Source organism: Falco peregrinus, chromosome 13 (assembly GCF_023634155.1).
Source record: "Falco peregrinus isolate bFalPer1 chromosome 13, bFalPer1.pri, whole genome shotgun sequence".
Taxonomy (NCBI): Eukaryota; Metazoa; Chordata; class Aves; order Falconiformes; family Falconidae; genus Falco; species Falco peregrinus.
The window spans coordinates 5,872,816-5,894,799 of record NC_073733.1 but is presented as its reverse complement, the minus strand read 5'-3'; positions in this window follow the sequence as shown (position 1 = coordinate 5,894,799).

Here is a 21,984-nt window from a genome sequence, read left to right as displayed (position 1 = left end):
GTCTCCAGATGTTCCATAAGCCACAGTGGGTCTCACACCAGAACCTTTGAACCTGCATAAGCTGAGACTGCTGTGGGAAGGTGCCCCAGGGCTCCGCACAGCACTGGGGGGTCCTGCACAGCCCAGCAGCTGTCACCCCGCAGCACCCACCCGCTCCCCCTTGTTCTGCAGAACGTCGCTGTCTGTGCCTCAAAGGCCAGACCCCAGAGGGTACAAGTACTGCACCCAGCACTATTTCTTCACTCAAGATAGGATCCTTCCCTCAGCATCACTGCATGATCTCAAAACCACACAGGGCTGGAACGCTCCACTAGCCAAGTGCTGAGTGGGGACAGTTTGCTGGGAAAAAAAGGGCTCACAAATGACACAGCTTTCGCAATAACCAGGTAGTAAACACACTGTACTGTAATGATTTTCCACAGCTTTAAAAAATACTGTCACTGCCGCATTTGGCCGTGATAGCCAAAGGATGCAATCAAGAGGAGGCTTGTAGATAAGCATTGGATCTCATTAAAACAACCAACAGATATTAAAAATAAAGACAAGACAAGCTAATCAGGACACTAGTCCTCTTCCCAGTTCTATCAGCTCTTCTATTAAACTGTATCATCTCTCCCCAGAGACCTTCCCTCCCTGAGCAGCCGAGAGCAACGAGGGTCGGTGCCTCCTGCTTTGCCCACAGCAGCCAGATAATGACGGGCCCCAGGAGGCAAGCAACACCCAGGAATGAAAGTACTAGCAACGGGGAAAATATTCCCTTGGTGGATAGAGGAAGGGTCAAGCCATAGTGCAAGCTATTACACGAGCCTGCATGTCTCACCAGGGTTCAGACAATAGAGTCGAAACAGCAGAGAGAAAAGACGGTAGGTGGAATCGTTGGCAGGATGAGAACTGAGCGCAGGTCCTCTGTAGGGAGATGGGTAAAAACAAAAAATAAATCCAAGGGGATCAGGCTGAACTCATTTCCCTCATGGCTACAACAGATATTTTTATTCTGTACACCACAGCCCTGCTAGCCCAGACACAGCCATTTGCAGGGGGCGAACCGCAGTGCACTCAAGTCAAAGAAAAGTTATTCCATAACTTCAGACACGTTTTGGTTTAAACTCCAACAGCCCTGCCTACTCACCTGTGCCGTAGCCACTTGCAAATCAGCTGTTGTACCTGAAGAAGGTACCCTACTGCCAACTAGTAAATAAAATATGTATTGATTTCCAGGCATACGTTACAGCAAGGAAACCACTGGAGATAATGGAGAGCCTCATTTTGTTGTTTGGGGGTTTTGTTTTCGTTTGGTTTTTTAAACAGTTTTACAAGAAGTACCACTCCAAGACAAGCTGCCATGCATCAAGTGGCAGACTCGGTATTACATTTTTAGATAAAATAGTTATTTTTTTCTCATTGTGCCTTCAAAATTATAAGCTTCTTGATTACAAACCCCCAGTCTCAGCAAACCTCAAATTAAGAGGTAAGTCGCTGCCAGCCGGAGAAGAGCAGCAGCTGGATTTTTATCAGCATCATAAGATCCTCATCAATATATCAACGCTGCAAATGAATTTGCATACCACAGATATCTGGGGCCAAATACAGCAGAAACTGCGAGCTAATCCTGAGCTGCAACGTGCCTCAAAACTCTACCCAACATTTGGATATCTGTGGCTCTATCCAACATTTATTGGTGCACATTCAATATGGCAACTGGTGGAAAGTTTAAGGTAAAAACTTTGCAAAGATGAATTTAAATCAGAACCAATATTTATTCCAAGATTGTTCTGCAGTTCCCTACATCTACTCTCTGGCTCTCCACAATAAATCACTTGGGCTCCCCATATACTGCACCACGTCAGATCTCAACAGCATAGATCAGAATACACAGCTGTGTTTATATGAAAGAGAAACTAATAAATGAAAAATTATGAGTGGAAATTGAATCTGCTAGACGAATGCTCAGCAATAGATTAACATATGCTGCATTTGCAAAAAAAAAATAAAAATACTTTAACTCCAGCTTATATTAAATATTGAAATTGCTGAGTTTTCTTCAGTGTTCTGCATGTCTTGATATATTGTAAGCAAGCATATTTCATTAGCTGCATATATCCATATCTCTCTAATAACTTTCAAACTCCTGGACTCCTGTCATTTGGACTTATATTAGAAGAGACACTTGAGACCTATAAAAGAAAGGGAAAAAAACCCCAAAAACCAATACTAAAAGCACTGTGCTTTCACTGCTTTTGTCAGTGGAAACTTTCCTTTGAGCTGTATAATTGAAAAGCAATGCAGTAGCGCAAAATATTACACGAGATGAGGAACATTTCGGTGACAGGCTCGCAGCCCTCAAACCAAAGCATAATGCATTGTTTATCACAGATAATTGCAGGCTTTCCATCCCATTTTAATCCTTTTGTTACCTTTTAAACAAACTCGCTGTCCCAATTTTAGAGACAGGAAATAAGAAAAAACATTTGCATTCTCTTCTGAAGAATATTCAATATCCAGGGTAACAGAGAGAATAAACTGGCTCTTCTGCAGAACATACTGCCCTGCTCATGGTAGCTCCCCTTCACAAGATAAGATACAAGCCAACGAACCATTGTAATGCATTTTCTTTATTTAACTTTTAGGAAGCTGTAATTAAGCTGTAAGCTTCTCTGTTTATATCCCTTTGCTTTGAATTCATTTCCTTCCTTATTTTAATTTTCTTTTTTACAATTTGGAAATAAAGTCAAACCTTTTTTTGTGCAAATCAGGATGCTAGGAGGTAATTCAGTTGCAGATTTATCCTTTAGAACAGGAACCAAATTTAAAAGGCGCATCTCCATTTTTAATCATTTTTTACAGACTAAGAGGGAGCATTTTCTGGTGAGATATTTTTCCTCCTGCCTGGACTGCTCTGAAGAGCAGTCACAGTCTATAGAACACCTGAACTGCTGAAAAACCCATGAGAAGGTCACAAATGTAACTCTGACACCAATCTTAAAGCCTAATTCAGCCAAAGTCATTCAAGGCAGGGGAAAAAAGGAAAAAAAAAATAAAGAAAAAAGAAAAAAAATAGCCAACAATTTAGTGGTCAATAGCCAGAGAGAACTTTAGCTGCACCCCTGCCTTTGGGTTACTAGTTTCATGGACATCAATGCTGATGACTATTCTTATTTTCATTTTTACTGGAGCAATAGGTATCCATAAAAATTACAAAGGACTAAGAATTTAGCATTTAAGCACAGCAGCGGAGACACAAGCAAATAAGGGAGGTGAAGGCAAGCTGGGTGATACGGTTAGTCACCTGAGAGTCGCTGAGGGGGCTGCTGGTGCCAGAGCCATGGTGAGGCTTGAGGAGGGAACCGCCAGAAAAGCCGTATTAACAGCTATCGATAAGGAGCTGTCCAAGCAGGCAACCAAGCCCTTATTTTTGGCAAGCAGACAAGCAAGCGACCCCTCGGCCATGTGGACAATAGCCAGGTCTCGCCGAGGCGGCAGCAGTGGTGGGGTGCCAAGGGGTGCTCGGCCCCGGGGCATGCCCTGAGGTGATGCTGCAGGACCTGGCTGGAGGGGGTGGGATGCCTGCCACCAGCTGCCCCGCTCCATACGCCCCCCCTGCTCTCCAGGAGCTGGAAGGATTGCTCTAGTAGTAAGCAGCTGTTCCCGTCAATGCTTGTGAGCTGCTAGTTATAGTTTTCAGTTAGGATAAAAGCCCAAAGGTCTGGGGCCCTCGTGACAGAATCCGTCACAAACCCAAAGTTGTTTGTGATGTAGCCAGGATAAGCGCACGGTCAGACACCAGCCTGTGGATTCTGGTCACTTCGTGGTCTTACACGAGCTTTATCTCCTGTGAGATCCCCCCAACAGGTATCATAGATAATCCACAGACATATGTGATTTCTCTTAAAAAGGTGGAAATTAATGCCCGAAACCTGGTTCCTTACGCATACATCCATACCCTGAGTGTTTACCTGTATGACTGACAACTCATCTCATGAAATTCAGTGGGACTGATCCTCACCTGCTATGGCTGGACTACAGCTGACTCTTTACCACCATTTGACATCAGCTTCTTTCTCAGGGTGACCCAGTTTGGACTTTATACATCTATTTAACAAAAACTCAGCTTCCCTCCAGCAAGATACGGGTGTGCTGGTTAAATTGCATTCCGCAGACACAAGGGCTAGCTAAGCCAGAAACACTTGCACAAAGTCAGCTCGGTTTTCTGACACAACTCGGATTTTGTTCTTGCAAGGAAGCTGTTATAACATGATTTGCAATGCATTTTTTAGAAGAAAAACCACTCAGTTAAATTAGTAGCTGCTAACTACAATGCAACACATGCATAATACAGTGTAGCAGCTCGGACGATTTTTAGTAAGACGATACAGATAAGCATCCATAGTGTTGAATGAAAAAAATAAAGGTTTTCCAAATACAAACCTTATATCTCAAGACACCTGTTATTTACCAGAATAACTGGTTTGCCAGAAATAAGAATAGGCATTCTCATTAGGTTGTTTTTAATTTATTACTCTGCTTTGTGCCATCGGCAAAGCAGAGCACTCTGGCTGTGCTAGGACTGTTGCTGTCCCAGATTCAGACAGGGAGAAAATGTGGCAGCACAGCAAAAGCGGATCCAGTCTTAACTTGTCCACTTGTAGGGATGCTTGAAAGACAGCTCGGGAGACGATAAAGGACATTAAGTGTCTCAGTCACTGATGTGACACTAAGTAGGGCAGTGTGAGGTCTACAGAAGGAAATGGTAACAGTCTTGGTCTCTAAAGAAATTGCATAAGTAGGAGAATAAAACTCAAACCCTCGTGCCTCAAAGGCATGAAACTCCTGCTGCTGAATGAAGAAGGGAAAGTCCTGGAGTTCTTAGTAACATCTGATCCAGCAGATTTTTCAAAAGCCAGAAAAGCACAGAAAATAGTGATGCAGAAACACAACAGGGTTTGAAGTTGCAGCTTTATAGAATTCAATATTAATCAAGTTAAGGTAGAGCTTGCTATTAGAGACTATCGCTTTCAAGTTGCTTCTGTTGGTGTACTTATTATTTGGGGGGTTTTGAAACTTCTGTACAAAACAAGAGATTGATTTTAGATTTTGGACTATACTCCGTCCTACTTTACCCACTATTTCCACTGAGCTGCATGTAAGCTAAACTTGGGAGCGCTCCAGACCGAAGCTGTCTGCACAAAATGCCAAGCGTGCTCTTGGCAAACAGGACCATTAACAACACACCAAGGACTCTGCATTTGTAACTAAAAGATGTTATGTACTTCTAACTTGCATCCTTCTGCCCGGGACCCCGAAGGAACAGCCCTGCCACCGGTAATGCCACAGAGCAGCCCAGCCATCCCCTTTCCCTATGGCTGCGGTAGAGACAGGTGAGGATTGTCCCCTCACACGAGTGACAATTCCCAAAAGAGGAGCCTTTGAATTATCAACCAGGCGTTTGTATGGCTGAAATACCGAGAAGCCAAGACCGGGGTCACGAACCAAGCTTTCCAACTTATTTCTTATTATAAATCAGCTGCAAACATTTCTACTAGCTCTAGCAGTACGAGTTGGAAGTCAGAACAGAGCAGAGCAATTCCCACTGCAGCTGGGTGAACCCTCCTTTCCCAATCTGTTACAGCTGTAACAAGATATACGTGGAAAAATAATGTTGATCAAGGTGGAATAATATTTAGAGCAGAATGTCAGGTTCAGACACAAATAGATTTGCTTCTGGTAGCAGCTGCTCCATCCATTAGAATTTTCTAATAAACTGTTATGAAGATTGACACCTTGGAAGTAATTAAGGATTAGGTATTTTTAGGTAATTACTGCAGCAATAACACAAGACGTGCTCATTTTCAGAATGAGGAATTATCGTTGGCTCCCGTTGCTGTGCTCCTTTTAATAATTCATAATAGTTTTGACACCAATGATTATTTTTGATTACTCCAGCTTTTTAACTTTCCAAACAAACTAATAAAAGAAACTGTTTACAGTCTGGGGGAAATCCCACCAGTTAAACTTCAGCAGGTTATACGGGACTTCTTGGGGAAAGGAGCACACAGAAGGCAGGATGACAATGTGCTGAGGAGCGGCAAGAGAGCCATATGAAAAGCAAATACCTCTAAGTCAAGATCTCGTGCAGAAGGGCAGGAAAAAAGCATACAGCCACAAAAATAGCCATCAGAAGATAATTTCTTGTTATGGTGGCATGCTCCCACCTTTCTTAGGATGCTCAGGCATGGACTCTAATGCAGACGGCACGTCTTCATAGAGTTAGCACTTAACAGCTCTTGGACACCACCCAAAGTAAGCTCCCCACCTTCTCCCTTCCACTGACTCCTCAACTCAGAGCTCAGACTTGGTCTCCAAGTCTCTTGAAGGGCACAAGGTCCATCCTGGATGTCCACCCACCAAGGCTATGTGTGCACAGTGAGCCATCAGGTGAACCCACCTTGACCCACGCTTCTCTGCACCGACAGAAATCAGCCACCATCTCATTTGGAGCCACATGATTGCACACAGAGCCAGACTCAGACTCACACTACTTCCAAACACCTTTTCTTTTAACCTGGGAATTGCAAAAGAATACAAACCCAAAACTTCACACAGATATGCTTGTTATTTTTGCCATAAACTGCCCAGCTGGACAGCAGGCGGGCTGTGCGGTAGGTGCAATAGGATCTCAACAAGCAGTCAGGGGTTTCAGTTTGGGAAAGCTTACCTGCGGTCACTCTGCAGGGAAGCGTGCCTATCCCAAAGCTATTTTTAAGAGAGGAGAGCCCAGGCAAGATCCAAGTGCTGTCCCCATCCTGCACAGTGGCAGCAGGGTCCTGTGCCTGCCGCTTGGAGGGACGCAGCAGTGCCGGCAGGATGGGGCGCGCTGCCCATCCAACCCTGCTGCGACAAGAGCAGCTGTATGCAAAGAAACCACTCTGCCATTTCAAAAGAAATTTTGAGAATTAAAAAGTAAATTTACAGAAAAATCAATGCTCAATTAGACCAGAGGTCCAAAGTCTAAAATATGCTGCTGAATAAGAAAAAAAGAAAGAAATGTTTTTATGGAAAAAAGTTACTTCAGTGGTTTTAAAACTACCTTAGAATGACTTTGGCCTTTTTATTTTCAGTAAAATCTGAAGGTTTGGCTTGTATTATAACTTCAATGTCAAGTCATAAAGGCACTTTGAACTGAAAATACATTTTAAAATACCTTTTCATAATGGGAAATTGAAACTAACTATCTTCCCAGCAACAGGCTTGGCCTTGATGAAAAACACCAGTGTAAAACATGCCCATCAATTCCATCCCAAACTGTGGGGCCCCCTAATGACAAGGCCTCCCAGAAGGTGGCTGTGGTGCCCACCCACCCAGGGACCCTTTCCCAGCAGCACAGCCTGTCTGTCGGCGATGCTTAGCTGCCCATCGGGAAAGCTCTGGCTCCTCTACAGGGATGGGAGGATTTGTGCTTGGGATGGACCGACAGAAGGGGACTAATTCCCCCTTTGTCTGTGCCGGCTCCATCGCACCGAAGGCAGGAACATCTTGCCTGCACCCAGCCTCTGCCCAACCCCATCAACATTTGGTCACAATAGGCACCAAAGGAGAAAATAACGGTTCCTCATTTATTTTAAAGCATTTCCTGGTTTGTTTTTAAAACGCACCATCTGTGTTTCCACCATGATTCGTTAATGAAATGCCGCTCTTGGTTTTTTGAAGGCACGAGAGCAATTTTAAACGCACCCGTAGCCAGGACGCCGAGCCCAGCAGTCACCGCTGCAAGCGAACGTTGGCTCAGGGAAGCTGGAGTAGCACGAGGCGATGGCGTATCCAACCGGCACCTTCCGCGGGGCACAGCTTGGCTCCACAGCTGCCGGCAGCTTTCCCGAGGAGGCTGTGCAAAACGCACCGGTGACAGCCAGCCTCTTTTACAATTAAGACGTAATGAGGCGAAGGAGATTTTAGTATCCATAGATTTCAAGTAATGGTTGGCTTCAAACAGTTGGAATCGAGACGCACTTTCACAGATGGTTCCGATGTTTGTTTTAACCAGCAGACTTCGGAATAAACATTTCTTCAGGATCCCAGGGCTCTAATAAAGTTGCATCCCCCCTCAGCTCTATTTTTACTTGCATTGCTACATGAGGTACCGTGGCATCTGCAAGACAAGACCAGCAAGGCTTACAAAGTGGATCAAAGCGTAGGATTAGGGCACAAGTTGACTCTGCAGATAAATATACAAAACCTGCAACTTAACTGTGCTTTGGAGAGGAATTTGAAATTTTATTAAATCTGTTTGGTGCTCTCTGCCAGCGTGTATTCTAGACAGAAACCCACGATTTTTATCCCATTTAAGCAAGCAGCAAAGGTAGTTGCATTCCAGAAAAATTCTTTCAGATCAAAGTCTCACAAGTGCATCTCCACAGGAGATAACCCAGATTATGCTAAAACAAAGCGCTGGATTAGCTTATTTTTTCCTCAAATGACAATATGGTTAGGAATAACAGCATTTAAAAACACAAAGCCAAATGACTCTGTCTTGGCTAACAAAAGCCCACAAGTGTTGTGCAAAGATTAGTCTTATTAAGTAGGAGTATCTCTGTCCACTCAGAAATTATTGTCTTCTGGGGGAGCCAGAGAAGGAAGGAAAGGAGGAGGAGGAAGAGAGAGTGGGAAAGAGGATTTAGGATCTGCCTTTAAAGGCATTGTTCTGTCCAGCTGAAGTGACAGTTGTGTCTCTAAAGAGATGAAAATCTGAACCTAATGTCAGCAGTCTGCCTTCTCCTGAGGAACAGTGAAACAAATTCCAATTTTTTTTTCCATAGGGTACCAGCTATCATACAAGAAAGGTAAAAACCAATGTTTCATGCCCAAATCCAAAATTAAAAGAACTCTGAAAAAGCAAACTATTTGATGCTGCATGCAAAGTTCTATTCCACACAAAGTTTTATTTCCACATTAAACATGAAACAAACCTACTATAAACAGGAAAGGAAAAAAAGCTTGAATTATGCCTGAAGATGCTTTGGCCATATGTGGTGCAGTATTCAGAAATTTCTTCTTAGACTGCTATGGCACTGTTCCATTTGTTAAATTATTTTATGTTAGTGAGAATGATTAGGTTTCTTTTGCAGTTATTGGGACCTGAAATGCACCTTTATTTACCTCATTTATCATGTACAGCAGCATTCAGCTGAAGTGTAGAGGTAAACAATTTTAAATAGCAATCCTCTTGCGAGAACACAGTCATCTTGACCACAGGAGCTTTGGAAAAATGCAGATTTAAACTGTTCACGTTACTGTTTTATCTGCATTTCAGTCTGAATTGCCTTATTCTTGACTTATTTAACTTATTAACTTATTATTCTTAACTTATCACCAAGCTCAGCAATAAAGAAACAAGGAGGGAAGATATTAAATATTTATGCCTACAGTGCCTGACAAGTTTTCTTCAAAATATTAATGGGAAAACAAAAATACAACTGTTCTGGGTACCAGGTAAGGGGATGGCAATACTTCAAGCCAACTGAGGGTGCCACAGCTGATCTGGTTTGGAGTGCTTAAAGAATCTTCAGCTCAAGTTAAATCTGGGGAAGAAAATACTTTGAAAACATAGTTTGAAAATACTTGTGGGTTGCTCTAAAATCAGAGCTCCCTGGAACTGTTAAATTGTTTGCATGTTACAGGATATAAATAAACCAGGGACGTATCTCCCTACCTTGGCTCCCCAGCACTACGCTGAATTACCGTCACCGGTGGCCTCAGGACTAAGCCCCAGCGATGCCCCTGGGTGCACCGGGGGCCAGCTGCCCCCCCCCCCCCCCCCCCCCCCAGGGCCTGGGCACACAGCATGCAGTGCAAGGGCAAGGGCACCCAACACGGACCCCCACTCGCTCTCTTGGTAGATGCTGCTGGCAGCAGTGAGGTCCACGGGGCTGGGGAGCTCGGCAGCAGCACAACCAGCAGCCCCCACTGACGGTCATCCCTACGGATGAATTAAAGAAAAAAAAAAAAAAAAAAGTCAGTAAAAATGACCAGAACCCAACATCCCCTTGCATTTCATCTCTCTGACCATCACAGTTAGCGCTTACACTGTGCTGGGGCAAATCTCCGCTTGCTTCCCCATCCCTCCTGCCATGCTTTGTGCTCTCCCCCGGGCACATCTGGCTCCCCTCCTCTCTCTTTTCTGCACCTTTTGATATCTTGGGCCCGAACCAGAAACTACTGGAGATCTGCTCACTCCTGTGCCAGGACGGACCAAAAGCACGCTTAGCATAAGGGGCCTGGGAAGGGGGAATGTTTTTTAGAAACATTTTAGAAACATTTTAGAAATATTAAGTCTGAGACCTACAACCCCTGTAACTCACAGTGTTACAGCTCACAGCTCTCAGAACTTCCCTTGCTGGCACCCTGCCGTACTCTACCAGTGTTACTGCATTTACCTTCAGTTTACGCAGTAGAGTAAAATGGGCCTGAAACCTCCATTTCCTCGGGCACCGACAAGGGACACAACTCACCAGAAGCCACACCTGAGTACGAGGTCTGTCACCCTCAAACCCCAACCCATGCCCATGGCAGCCACCCCCCTTTCACGGTGCCCGGCTCGGCTGCGATCACTCCCTGGATTTGGGGAAAACAGCCCGTCGCCAGCCATGGCAGCTTCTGGTTCACCACAGCTGAAACAAGGCACCCATGTACCTCCTAAACAGTGTCTCATCGATGGAAAAAATCCTTCCCCAACGCACCAACATCCTCACACCAGCCAGGGGAAGGTTGATGGGGTGACCATACTGAGGACCCCGCTGAGCCAGCACAAGCACAGCTCAGCCCTGTTCCTCAGTCAGAGAGCCATCCCAGCCTCCTGTCCCTATGAGATACATCCAGCTGGCACTTCCCCCAGGTGTAAACACAACCGGCTCTGGAGGGAAACTGCAGGGGGATCACAGACCTCCAGGACACCTCTTTTTCCCATGGTGCTGCAGCAGGCACAGCTAAAGGACACACACCGAGCCATTAGCAAAACACCACTCAGACCCTTTGAAATGTCAGCAACGCTTAGCATTGAAAACACATTTCTTGGTTACTAATGAGTGAGCGTTACAGAAAATGCTAAAAAAAACCCCAAACTTAAATAACCTTTACCATTATATTAGCTGGAAATAGATGTATTACAACACATTTGGGGCATGTATTAGAGAGAGAATTCTGTGACAAGGAACGTTTCTTAACTCTGGGGTGCTGGGTCATTCTTCAGAAATTATTATGTACAGATTTAGGCACCCGAAACAACAGTAATGCTCCAGAGAGGAACCGAAAGTCACACACAAAGCCCATGTAGCCAGAGAGGATTTTGTTAGCTATGGCTTTATAATGACTTGTGTGCCCAAGAGAGAGAGCACAGAGACCACGGTAGTGAGGGGAAAGCACAAGGAAACCTGGATCCATCCTGAACAAACACCAACAGCTGCTTAGAGGTTTTTTTCGGATTTGCTAAAAAGCACTTAAAAAATGAAAAGGCGAGAGAGAAAATGTCTGTTTCCCACTGTTCATCTCCTGCCATGCCTAATAAAATGGAACTTTATGCGTTCTTTTTAAATAAAAAAGGGGGCACCAAAAATAAGTCCTTTCATTAAATTCTCCTAATGGAAACAACCCACACAACCCCGTATTTGACCAGCTGCTCACATCAGAAAGGGCAGCAGCGAACTGCCAGGCACTCCGTGTTATTCCCTGCTTTTGGCCGCTGACAGCAGTAAAACCTTCAACATTCCCACCGCTTCCACACAGGGAACAGAAGAGACCCAAAGGCCATGGGTGCAATTTGGGAGCCATCGGCCACCAGCCATCACGGCTCTCCTGCACCAAGAGCCTGAAAGGGTCCGCAGGGCTGCTCTTGTCACAACAAGATTTTCATAAACCCCGTCCTCCGCTGCCAAAACCAGCAGCGGTGGAAATCCAGAAAAGTGACCGCCAAAAACCAGTGATCCAAACGGTTTTAAGATTGCCTACAATTGCTCTGATCAAAAAACACCTGCAGAAGGGAGGAAGGGATTTTCTTTGTAGATACACTTTTTCAGTACTTTGGAATGAGATTTCTTTATGATTACTTTATAATCATATGAACATTCTGAACGATTAGTCCTATTTAATCATTCTGTATGTCTTCCTGTTTATTCTCTACTAAGTTTTGACCCCCGCTGTCCAGTTTCGTTCAAATAACGCAAAGGGTTTGAGCCCAAGTGGCTGGGAAGAGCCAGACTCTGACAGATTCATCAAGAAAAAGGGGGTACCCATGGACTTTGCCTCTCAGACACCAGAAAACTCATACAAGGGAGGCATTAGAGATACCCAAACTGCAGGAAAAAAAAGTCTTCAAAATTACATATACACAGAAGAAACTCAACCACAAAACACAAATTCACAGAAAACAAGGCTTCATGAACACTGCTCTTTATGGGAAATACAGGTTATGGCACTGAAAGCCCCTTTTAGACTCAGTTTAAAAAATCCCCAAGTGCTTTTCTGATGTGTTTTATCATGGTTTGGTGCAGAACTAGGCAAGCTATGCCACCAGAGAGACTTCGCCCAGCATCAGGACATTGATGTACTGCAATGGGTCAGCACACATGGGGGCACAGGCAAGTGCCTTCCAGTGCCAAGCCAGGTCCCAGGCTTTGTGGCAGGCTGGAAAGCAGGGAGCAGAAGCAAAGAGCAGGTTAATTCTCTGTGACTCTTTGCAGCTTCACACGCATGCACAGACATCCTGACACAGCCGCCCAGGTCCCCACAGCCTGGCCTGGGAAGGGTGGTTATAGCAAAGCAGGTACCACATCGCAGCAGCCACCGCAGGGACTGCAGCTCTTCATCATGCCGTTTTCTTAAAGGTGGTCTGCTCATTCAGAGAATGTCTTTTACAGTAAGTTGCAATTATTTTTTTTAAAAGAAATAAAAAGCTTAGTGCAATCTGAAAGAAATAAAGCTGGTCTTTGCTGAAAGAGCTTATTATAAAGGCAACCTGTGTGGGCGAGGAGGGGAGAAAAGGAGAGGTGCCAGCTAAAACAGGTTGAAGAGACAAATCAAAGAATAGTCGGGATAAATGAAGTGCAAACCTCTACTTCACAGGGTTTAAATTATTAATTACTCCTGAAGAAAGCCCTGTGTTTACCTCACATATGTTCTCAGCGCCTTAACAGCCACCCCCAGCGCCGCATTACACCAGCACAGCGCACACTTAGCTGGAGCTCAGGCTTATTGCATTACAGTGGGTTTTAAATACTGCTGCTCCTCAAAGGCAATGATATGGGGTCAAGAACATAATACCCATTGCAGAGAAATCTAATTCCAAAGCTGGGAAAGTCTCTTCCCACCCCCCAAAAAATGGCTTTAGGTATTGAAATGAATCCTGTATTACAGCTCAGCTTTGGTCAAAGTAGAAATTCTGACAGATTTATTACTACCTTATCAAGTGACTTCATGGTTTTCAAAAAATACATATATTCTTCTAAAATCCATTTATCCAGACAGAATTCAATAGTTACATGAAGTATGCTCATTTAATTGAAATTTGCTCCTAGCATGTGACTCTAGGGCTCTCTCCATCTGCAGCACCCCACTGATGTGTGTGTCCTTTTATTCCTGCCACCTATCTTCCACATTCACAGGCCCACTTAAAATCATGTTCAGGCACTTTCCTTTATGCCTTTACATTCTCAGAAAATTGCTTTTTAACTTGGGTCGGCTTCAATTTTAACTTTATTTTTTAGGAAATGTTTTTAATCTGCAGCAGCCCAGCATTTATATACCTCATTTTACAGTGCTGCTCTTGAAGAAATGAAGGCAAGTGGCTGAGGCTCCATCACCCCAGAGCATCCTGCTACATTCACTGAATGCACTGTGAGGCTCTGGGGGGGGGTGACAGGGCAAATAGGCTGTAATTTCAGCTCAGGTCGTCCTCAGCCTGCAGCATGAGGTAAAAATACCGCTTGGTAACCAGGATTTTGGGATGTGCTCTCCAGCACGGCCACGAGCCCATCGCACCAGTTCCTATCGCAGAGCATTTTACTGATACAAACTTGCTGATGAAGAAAGCTAAAAGCCCTTCCAGGAGCTAAGGACAGCCCCGGAGAAGGGGAAGCAGAAATCATCACTCAGCTAAAAGCTTTCAGTCGCACTCGCACACATCTGAAATAGCTCGTTCGGTTCAGGTCACCTCAAAACAAGCTGATGAGATGCCGCAGCAGGTTCGGGGGAGGGGGGAGCCGGCCAGGCACCTCTACATCCTCCAGCCACAGGCGAGGTGACATGGGGGCTCTGCCAGCCCTCACAGGCAGCACAGGGCGAAGAGAAGGCTCCGGCAGAAGGGAAACCAGAAAGGAAAGCTTAAAAGAGGTCTGGGCTGCAGTTTTGAGTCACTGTAACTACTGCACAGCTCAGCCCATCACCTTACTTCAAAGGTTGGCTGCAAGACGTGTTAGTATTTACAACACACTGCTTGGCAACGGGTGTAACAGGACCATTACAGGCGGAATAACGCTCGATTTGGAGTAGCTACCCACCGTCCCCGCCCCTCTTAGCGCAATACCCCAGCAGAGACTATGTCCACCTTTTAGCAGACCGTATTGAACGTGGCTTGCTCTGTGCTAGAAGCAGAGAAGAAAGGAGCCCAGGAGCGGGAACAGCAGAGCAGCTGTCGTTCCCAGTCACCTACTCTAAGATACTTCCAATAAACATTTCATATCAGGATCCAACAGACAGTGCTCCTCTGTTTCAAATTCGTAACAAGCAGGTATTTATTGCAAAGAAATAATACAGAATAAGTACGGGTACTAGGAAATCAGTGTTGCATATAAAAGAAGGAAGACCCCAAACATAAAACAAAGCTCTGGCTGAAAGAGCATTACAAAAGAAAATCTTGACAGTTGTATAAATGATTGAACATAACCAATTCAAGAATGTAGGCTACAGACTGAAATCCTAAAAGTTAACTAAGAAGCTTTTAAAATACATATTGTACTGTTTTCAGTTCCTGTAATACATTATTAATGTAAAGGAGCTGATGCTTCATATTTCTTTTTGTCCACTTCCAATCACAGTGCCAAGTGCACTTATCTGAAGGACATTATTTTAATGAAGTCATTTATGCCCTTAAAATTAATATGTCAGAGCAGTTAAAGTCTAGTGACTGTAACCAAACCAAATAATGTATAATGGAGAAATGCAATGAGAAAAAAATACAGCCTGAAGTCAAGGTTAAGTAGTTAACCTTAGGAAAAAAGTGAGAGGGAGAAGAAAAGCTGATACCAATTGTACGTCCCCTGGCCATGCCATGAAGGATGCCATCACATTGTCAGCACCCCATTGCATACAGCTGTGAATTGAGATTTTTAACCAAGCTGTGAATTGAGATTTTTAACCAACACTGTACGGTGCACTGGAGGCACCAGGAGGTTTATCTTCATTAGAGGAGATAAAAATGAACCTCTTGTGCTCTAGAAACACTTGACCTAAGAGAAGCCCCTTTAGCAGCGCAGTACCAGAGCTTCTCAAAGAGCCATCACTAAAACCGTCCTTTTTGTAGTAGCCTCATGCAAGCTCGATACACTGCAAAAATATGACAGAGTATTCATTCTTCCTGTTCTTTAAGATAAGTCATACAGAAACTGCTCTGTAATTCCATCAGCGCATGAAAATATTTCATTCCTCATTTGCATAAAGCCATAACAGACTGTTCCTGCAGCAGCTCCTTCCATCAGAGCAGCTCCAAGCTGGGGCTTCCGGACTTTGAATTATTCACCTTTTCCCACATTGAGGTAAAACTGAACCCAGTACAGCCCTCCTGTCCTAAAATGCCAACAACATGAGTATCAAGAATATAAAGTGCATACGTTGATATGCTACTACATCATCCCCCCCCTTTCTTGCCATGAAATTTTCACCATTGAATGCCATCATTTGAATAGTTATTAACAGAATGTATGGGGTCTGGCTGAGCCCCCCGGCAGCCCTCACAGCCTGTGCATTGGTAGCTACAGAGGTGTTGACAACACAGCAGTGTTTTGGCTGCTGCTGAGCAGTGCTCCACAGCATCAAGGCATCTCTCCAGCCTCCCCCCCTCACCCCTGGGCTGGGGTGGGCGAGATCTCGGGAGGGGACACAGCCAGGACAGTTGACCTAAGGTGACCAAAGGGATATTCCATACCATATGATGTCTGCTCAGCAATAAAAGCTAAGAAAAAGGAGCAGGGGGAGAGCATTCCTCATTATGACATTTGTCTTTCAGAGCAACCGCCACACATACCAAAGCCCCGCTTCTGGGAGGTGGCCGAACACCACCTGCTGATGGGAAGTAGAGAATCAAATCTCTTGTTTTCTTTTGCTTCCGCACACACTATTTGTTTCATTAAACCACCTTTAACTTGGCCCACAAGTTTGTTTTTTCCATCTTATTTTCTCCCTGCCTGTTCTGCTAAGGAGGGGAGTGACAGAGCAGCTTGGTGGGCACCTGGTGACCAGCCAAGGTCACCCCACTGCACAGAGGTAAGAGTCAGTCCCCTGCGAAACAAAAGGAGGTGCTCACACCCACAGCTCCCATTCCTCCCTGGAAACTTGAGCAGATGGGCCACTCACACCTTCTCTGCCCTCCTTTGGGAAGGGGAACCCCAGCTAAACATGCAGGAAGTCTAAATATGAGGAATTACTCCTCTGTCCCGATTCTGATAGCCAACATCCCCCGCCCCACTACCAACAAAGGGACGATACTTTGCTCTCCTGCAGAGAAAAATGCTGCCCACCAGAACCCACGCATCAGTCAGCAGTCTAATACCATGGCAGCTCACGTACAATACCGCGCACACGGGGGGTTGATCTCTTCGTTCTTCGTTATTAGCTGCAAATGTTTCCAGAAGAGGAAAGCACAGCCATATTTGCAGAGCCCACCACAGATATTTATGTGTTCTTCTTCTTGGCCCATGGAATTTACTGCTTTCATCAGCTCCCTTCCCCTTTCAAAGCAGCTTATCAGTCTCAGAGGCGCGTCTCCAAACTGGGTTAATGTACCTCCAGAACATTCATAAGGTAAAGAAATGTAATTTAATTTGCGATTGCATAAACCAGTCACGGAAGCCTCCCAAGAAGCCTGAGTTTTCATTTCTTTCATAGTAGACATTTAATTACATGATAATTACTTACAGCTTGCAGCTCAGCTTCTACTTTTATGAAATATAAATTGCACTTCACTCAAAAGTGCAGGATGAGCATTTAAAAGGCTTCATTAAGTAGGTTTTAAGATTTTCCTGACGACTTTCTTTAAGCTGTGGAATGGAAAGCAGATGTACCTGTAAACTGAAACTAGCTTCACAGAAGAACAAAGTAGAATTGCTAATGTAATACCAGAATGAATGAGCCTTTACAAGAAAAAAATACTAACTTTTAAGAAATACTTTTTTTTTTTAAACAACAAACAAAATATTTCTGTCAAGCTGCAGGATAAAAGGGACCAGGAGGGAAGCAGCAGTATTGCCAGCTCTCAGATATGAACAACAAGGCTCTTTATTCCCAGTTTCCAGTACTGGGAAACCTGAGGCTTTGTCAGAGCCACACTGTCATTACAGCAGAAGGACCCCAAAAATTCCACTCATTTGTAGCTTCCTAAAAGCCTAGAACGCAGGAATTCTGACCGCAGAAAGTTGAAGACAAGAAAAACAACTTCACCTGAATTCGCATGTTGTAATTCTGTGACTGTTTTGACCTCCCTCTTGCTTTGAGATCATTAGGAGATAACCATGCTGGTACTCCTGCTCTGTCACATCTTCACAGTACTGCAAGCTCAGACCTAGAAAAAAGGTACAAAATGGCCAAGGGCAGGGGTCCTGGCCACTACGAGACGTCGTGCAGGTGTTACTGGTATCTGGTGGCCATACCAATACCACACAGTGATGGCAGAAAGGTGCCATTTGCTGCAAATCCTGATGGAAAGCATTACTTAGGCAGGCAGAATAGACTTCAACAGCAGGGTTGTGGCTCCTTCCATCCCAGGCAGGAGCGGTGAGCTGAGAAAGGTGCTGAGATGTGAACTCCATCTTCTGAGCCTCCAACAGGAAAGTGTTTCTTATTTAAGTTCAGCAGTGGGGCATGTCCATAGTATTAGCTACATCTGGATTCCTTAAACATCAACATACAAGATGAGATAACACTACTAACACACACAACCTGTCTGAATTTGGGGGTGGCGGGGACAGAACGGACTTGTTGCTGGAGAAAAGAGAATGCACAGAACCACCCAAGTCCTTTCTGAAATTGCATCCAGGGTGCCGTAGGAAAAGCAATCAAGTACAATCATTAAAATTTAAATTTGCCTGTTGTTTCCAAAGACTGGGAGGAAAAAAAAAAAAAAAAAAAAAAAAGAGGATTGAAAACCCAGAAGTCTAAGCCACCTTTTGAAGGAAAGACAATAAAACATTTGTTAGAAACAGAAGTTAATCCAAAACGAAAACCCATGAATCGGTGAAATCCACTAGCAAGCCCTGCCCAGCAGCCACTGAAGGGCAGCCTTGGCAGCCTCCTGCAGTGACGTGAGTGCCGGGTGACCTGCACTGGCACCAGCACGCTGCAGGTCAGAACCTGCCCCACACCTTCTCCCCACTCAAGACAAAGATAGCAGGGTGAGAAGTCCTTCCTAGCAGCTTGCAACGGTTTCCACCAGCTAAAACAATCAATCCCACATAGACCGAGCTCCTGGCTTAACTGAAATAAATCACGTTCTGGCATTAAATGTCACTGGTAGCTGTTAATGGCATTAGGCACAGGAAAAGAAATTTGCATAGGGGTTAATATACGGTGCATCCCCCTCCCTATAATCATGATTGTCTCCCAGTGATTTTTGCAGGAGCTTTTAATTGATTTATTTGGAAGTAGATCTAGCTAGTGCAATTGTTCAACCGAGACAGAGTGAAAACAGGCTGCTGGCTTCAGCTGGCTTGGGAGATCTATAAATACGTACACTATTTCATAGCAGCTACGTGTGTTAAGTAGTTCTGATATGTTAAACTTCACATGTACTATACCATCAAAGCAGTTCTGCGCTTTTGGGTATTCTATATTTAAGACTGAACAACTGCTTAAACATTGCCAGGCATCTTACCCTCTCCAGCAAACCAAGGCTGAGCCCAAGCGACAGGCGGCTGCTGGGGTGAACAGTGCGGCTGCCTCCTGCCAAATCCCTGCCGCAGTGGAGAAGAAAAATTTTCCTAAAATGGAGGAACATCAAACTGGGGACTCGCCTGGACTCTTAAGGAAGCTAATCAGATTGAAAAAACACAAATTGAAAGGTTCCGTTAAGCTGCATGAAGTCCTTGTATGTACGCTCCCACTCAGAATTAAAGTAACCTTAGTTCAACTGAGGTTTATTAATTTCCAAGGCAAAACGAAGCTTACCAAAATTTTAGTCACTTAAATCCTGGAGAAACAAGTCTACTATGGTCATTCAGTTTAAAAACTAGTTTGAAATAATTTTCTTAAGGGCTCCCATCCAGAGCAGCATTTGCAGACTGCGGTGTCTTTACAGGGACTGCAGCACTGAGCACTCACATTACCCCAGAGCCACCTCTGGGCACTAAGTGAATTCATTTTACTGTGTTTTTTACCTTCCTCTGGAGATGACAGACCCCAAGGAGACACTTTTAAGGGTGACCACGGACAAGCAGCCCCACAGACCTTGATCTCTATGCAGAGATGCTGCTCCTAACTCACTGCCGTCCAAAGCCAGCCATGATCCAGCGGAAAATACCAGAGCCGACACCCCACAGCAAGGTGCGCCTTGTCTGGAACAAGCAGAGAAGTTCATCTTTATTTTATATAGTTTACAAAAGGGCATAAAATGCCACGCCATTTCATTCTGAACAGCTTCTTCCATTATCTACTGCAGCAGGTAGCACTTAGCAGCTAAATAACAGCAAAGGAAGGAAATTAAGAAGTATAGAGGAGCAAAAGGAGTTGTATTTCCAGCTGAGACGTGAAGTGAATCGAGACAGTGGAAGGCTGCTTTATGTAGGATTGAACATATCTTCTGTACCCTTAATCACACTGACACAGTCTGCTGGGGTCAGGCTCCCATACCCCTTCATATTGATCAGTAACGTCTCAACCCGTGGAAATCAGTTGAAGGCTGGAACAAAAGCTGGGCTGCAGCATATAAGTTTTTTTAAAATATTTTGTGAGCACAAAAGCTGTGCTGAAGGGTGGTGGGTGGCCCAGCAGCTTGGAACGGCCCTTCCCACAGGCAAAGGGCCACCGAGAGCTACGGTGGGACCCGACGCGCTTTCGGCAGCACACGTTGCCTTGAAAAGGGACATAGACTTGGAAGGATGGGCATCCTTCCAAGAGCCTCAGATCTCTGGAAACTCTCTGGGCACGGCAGCAAGGTCAAGGAGGTCCTGAGGAAGGAGCTCACAGCCCAGGGCGAGAGCTAAAGCCTAAGCAAACACACGCATCAGGGGCAAGCACCCCTCCAAAACCACACCTCGCTTCTCTGCTGAAGCAAACACCCATATGGGTACTTTGTCCTGTAGACCATATTGTCCTCCCAGTAGTGTTGCATCCCCCCTCTCTAACACCTTCCACAGCTGCTTTTCTGGACCTTGTCCCATGTCCAGAGAGGGAAGAGGTGGGTCAGGGGACAGGGGGAACATCACTGCCTCCTCTGCCCTGGTCTTATCACTGTCTCCTCTGCCCTGGTCTCTCCGCACCGCTCCTGTTTCCATCACAGCCTGTGAGTGTACAACAAAACTGATCCTTCACCGGAAAGATCAATCAGCGAAACACTTTGAAGCCAGTGGGGAGGTAAGGAGAAGGTCTGATCACACATCTCCATAAAGATACAAGTTTTCTCTTGATCTCAGCTGCCACAGCTCCATTAAATCCAGCTGGAATTTTGCATCTGCAACAACCGCACAATTAAGAGTACGAGAGATAAAGCCGTAATTTAAATCTATAATTACAGCAAAACTTCTAAAAGGCAATTTTTATTCTTCCCAATCTGTGCTTCAAACTTTTCATCAGTTGGAGGCATTTTTAGAGCCCATTGCAAGCCCTACCGCCACACCGTTCACAGGCAGCTCGGTGGTGGGGTCTCAGACAACATCTGCCACCAGGCAGGTGCACCCTGTGCTCCCCTTGAAGAACATCCCATTTTTCATAGCTGGATACTGCTGGGGAACCTCATTAGAAACCAAATTACTACCTGCATCAGGTTTACACTAATGTATTGACATCTACAGCACTTGTTAAATGAACCGTAAATCCAATACACGAAAGTCATTTTCAACTGAATCAAATCAGGTTTCAGTCAAAAGAATTACAATTGTTATATACTTAATGCTTGGCACTTTCCTGGTGTCTCCAGCTAGAATATTTCAGACACAGAGTGAAAGTTGTAAGCCTATGAAACAGTGCAAGCTAAATTGGACACACTGCAAGCATACTAAACACGGTGCTAGGAGTTTAAGGATGATAATTGGCTCTAATTGACTAGTTGGTAAAGCTATCCAGGCATCCGCAGGCACGCTCCTTACTAATCTGTTTTCAGCATGTTATTTTCTTCTCTTTAGTTAATTTATACTTTCTTATTATAAACCACATTGTTTGCATTTCCTAGAATCTTTGCCTTTTAAATCTTTAACTCTTAGTCCCGCTCAGAATAATGGCTTTACGGGAACCTGGAGCCAGCCACAGTGCATAAGGGAAAGGCAGCGCAGCAGCCCCATGTGCAGCCTTCCAGGAATCACAACGCCTTCCAGACCTCGGGAAGCAAACTCACGCTCACGTAATTGTCTTTTAATACAGATTTAGAAAACCTTGACCTGTATGTGAGGGTGGCATTAACCCTTTTTTCCCTTTCACCCGGAATAGATGATCTCCCAGCAAAGCCAGCACCACCATCCAGTGCCTGGCTGTGGCCACACGCACAATACAAACGGGGACAGCAGCAGAGCAGACCAAGCCAGG